This window comes from Bos mutus, chromosome 1 (assembly GCF_027580195.1).
Source record: "Bos mutus isolate GX-2022 chromosome 1, NWIPB_WYAK_1.1, whole genome shotgun sequence".
Lineage (NCBI taxonomy): Eukaryota > Metazoa > Chordata > Mammalia > Artiodactyla > Bovidae > Bos > Bos mutus.
The window spans coordinates 101,122,231-101,125,911 of NC_091617.1; the positions used below are offsets into that span (position 1 = coordinate 101,122,231).

Sequence of the window (3,681 nt, forward strand, 5' to 3'; positions counted from 1 at the left end):
ATGAAAACAAGTGCTGGATGTTCTTTATCAGCCATTCTCAAAAGTATTTTTCTTTTAAAGGCAAGAACAAATTGAATAAATGAAATATTTATCTTTCCCTTGCAAAGTCTGACAGACTTATATTCCAAGAGTATTTGTATTCTAAATCTTGGGTTTTACTTAATGTATATGCCTCGGAAGAGCAGGTGTTTTCAACCACATGCGGAAAAGCTGACCCTGAAATTGTGTGTGCTATCTCATAATTTTTATGGATGGTTATCATAGGATTTTTGTACTGGACAAAGATTAGTTTAAAACAAGTAGAGGTAAATGCAATTAAATACAGCTTGTTATTAAGTGGTATCCACTTTATGTCAAATCTTGTCCTCCAAAATATTTAAAGTACATAACTATAAAAACTTGATAAGCTGTTCACCTGAAGAGAAAGCAATCATATTATATACGGATTAATAAATGCAATAAACAAGAAAGTGTGAAGTAGAATGAAAGGTCAGGAGTCAGGGAGAGAGAAGAAAGACAGCAATGGTAGGCAGGAAGCAAAATATTATGCAAAACAGATAAAGAATAAAAGAATTTCAACAAAATGATGCATTGTTACTCCTTAGTTGTCTGGTCTCTTTTCCCCAGTTTTAAAAACATTAATATTTGTGATCACATTAAAATTTTAAAATTCTACATCACTGTTCTTACATATATATTAATAAGACCCTTTCTCTCCTTATTTCTTCCTTACCACCAGTTTTAGATGGAGCAAGGAAATACTCTTAGAAAATATATACATACATCTGATGAACCAGGCACCCATGTGGCTTCTAAGGACAGGCTGAACATGGGGTCTGTGCCTTCAGTCAAAGCTTTAGATGGAAGATCTCAGATTTCAATGCCACGTGTTGACAAATGTTTGATGCTCCATCAGCTTTACGAAAAGCTGCCAGAAAGACTTTGGGAACTGTCAACAGAGCTACAGAAAAATCGGTTAAGATGAATGGACCGCTCAGACAGAAACAGACAACTTTCTTTACCAAAAAGATTGCTGAGAAGACTGTTAAAGCAAAAAGTTATGTTCCTGCCTCAGATGACACCTACTTGGAAATAGAAAAATTCTTTCCCTTCAATCCACTAGATTTTGAGAGTTTTAACCTGCCTGAGGAGCACCAGATGCAACACCTCCCCTTGAATGGAGTGCCTCTCATGATCCTTGATGAGGAGAGGGAGCTTGAACAGCTGTTACACGTGGGCCCCTTTTCGCCTCTGAAGATGTCTCCTCCGCTGTGGGAGTCTAATCTGTTGCAGTCTCTCTCAAGTATTCTGTCGACTCTGGATGTTGAATTGCCACCTGTTTGCTATGACTTAGATATTTAAATTTCTTAGCACTTTATAATTTGGGTATGTATTAATAGTTTGTATTAATAAAGCAATTATTTGTTTAACAGAGTCTTCCTAAAAAAGAAAGAAAAAAAAAGGCTTATTAGGCTTCCCTGGTAGGAATATATATATATATTGTGAAAGTTGCTCAGTCGTGTCTGACTCTGTGTGACCCCTATATACCTCATGGGGTATATAGTCTATGTATGTATATATACATATATATATATATATATATATGTATACACACACGCACACACACACACACACACACACACACACAGCTTCCCTGGTGGCTCAGACAGTAAAGAATTTGCCTGCAATGCAGGAGGCCCAGGTTCAATCTCTGGGTCAGAAAGATCCCCTAGAGAAGGGGATGGCTAGCCACTCCAGTATTCTTGCCTGGAGAATTCCATGCACAGAGGAGCCTGGCAGGCCGCAGTCCATGGGGTTGCAAAGAGTTACACATGACTGAGTGACTGAGCACCACTAGCACCAGTGAAATTATAAAGTCCTTTTTGGTTTTTGCTCATGTTTTGTTTCAAGATATTAAATTGCTTCTAAAGTGCTTGAAGCTTTTTCTTTGTTTTTGACCAAAGTTCATAACCTTAATGCATTTATACCTAGGAAGGTGACATTGGAAGTGCAAATGCCATATTTTTCTTTCCTTTCACTCCATTACCTGATGTAATGAACCAAAGTAGGAGATCTTTAGCCTTTTATTGTATTTATTCTTTTTTGAATTCTTGATTAGGATGTCGTCGGTGCATACCCTAATATTTGGAATTCTGGAAAGCAGAAGTCCATAAAACTGTGGACATTTCACCAAATAATAGAAACTAAAGCTGAAAGAATTTTGCTTGAAAAACTGAGTAGAAGAATAATCATAATCAGGACTGGGGAAACAAAAACCCTGTTTTTCAAATGTGCAAATTCTAGTAATCACGTCATAAAGTTGATTTGATAGGTCCTAAAATCTATGTGTGGACCCTGAACAGGCCTTTTTATGACCACATACATCTGGTGAATACTGAAACAGTATTAATGTTCAGTTAGTTTGATGAAGGCATGTTTGTAAAAGTCTTCAAGACTGAATCTAGAAGGAATTCATGACCGTGGTTACTATATATGGGTGAGTCTTAGATTCTTATTCACAGTATTTCTACAATTCCTATAAACTTTGAAATGCAGCTTTTTAAGAGGAAATTTACATGTGATAAAATGTACCCATTTTAAGTAAATATTTGAATAAGTTTTGTCTATGCAGTTACAGTGATGAAATACTTGGTACATATTAATGATGTGAGGAAATATCTTTTATTCTTTGCCAATTGAAATTAGTTTTCCCATTGATTTTTCTTGAACCTAGATAGCAGAAAGCCTCAGAGAATGGCTTGGGACATCTGCTTTTATCAACTATCTTCTGATAGCTTGGCTATTGTGATAGTATGAATGTCTTCAGATCTGATTGCTTACATCTCTCAGTAAGCAAATTAATTTTCATGATACTCTTACATGGCCTTCTTAAAGTCTTCATTTGAAGTTCCACACTTGAAGACATTATCCTTTAAGGCATAACATCTAATTACATTTGAGTTTTGTCTATTAAAAAAAATGACAGTCCCAACAGTTTTGACAAAAGAAATAAAGAATGCTGTGAAAAGCATCTTTATAAGTCATAATCAGAATGTTTTTTATCTTACTTTTAGGCATGTTTGATGAAACCACAGAATGCCATGTATATTACCTTGTTATTTCTGTAAATTATGTAACTCCTACACTTTACAGTTATTTAGGATATTCAAAACATACTTATTCTAGAAGTTGTGGACTGAATATGTGATAGAGGGTAAACACTATGAAGCATCATAAAATTCAGATCTTTACCCAGCAAACCTACACAAAATCAAAACACAATGCTAACAACCCTTTAATTTATGGCTTTATTTCATTTATATTTGCATAAAAAATGAAAGTAAATTTGATAATGCCCTTGATTCAATAAGTACATGTTCTTGATCTGTGTTTTATCATTAATTATCGCATAGGTTCAGTGATTAAAAACATGTTCTAACTCAGTGACCAAGAATACTCAGAGATCTTGAAATGTTTTTTTCAAATACTTGTTTCTAAATTCTGAGTAGAGCTTGGAAGTAAGGAATGTATTATGGTTATTTACCTGGTCCTTAAACAAGCATCTATTAACCACCTTGTAGTGCTTTTTATTTCATTTCATAGTCTTTTACTTAAAACATCTTTTACCTGAATGGAAAGAATTCCTTCTGTAGTTCACTATATTGTACCTGGGCTTCCCTA

The 3,681-nt window shown here is 34.8% G+C and overlaps 1 pseudogene; it reads left to right on the forward strand.

The window, feature by feature from the left end:
* Window positions 1–745: 745 nt before the first annotated feature.
* On the forward strand, window positions 746–1,362 carry LOC102269159 (securin-like; annotated as a pseudogene).
* The last annotated feature ends 2,319 nt before the right edge of the window (window positions 1,363–3,681 follow it).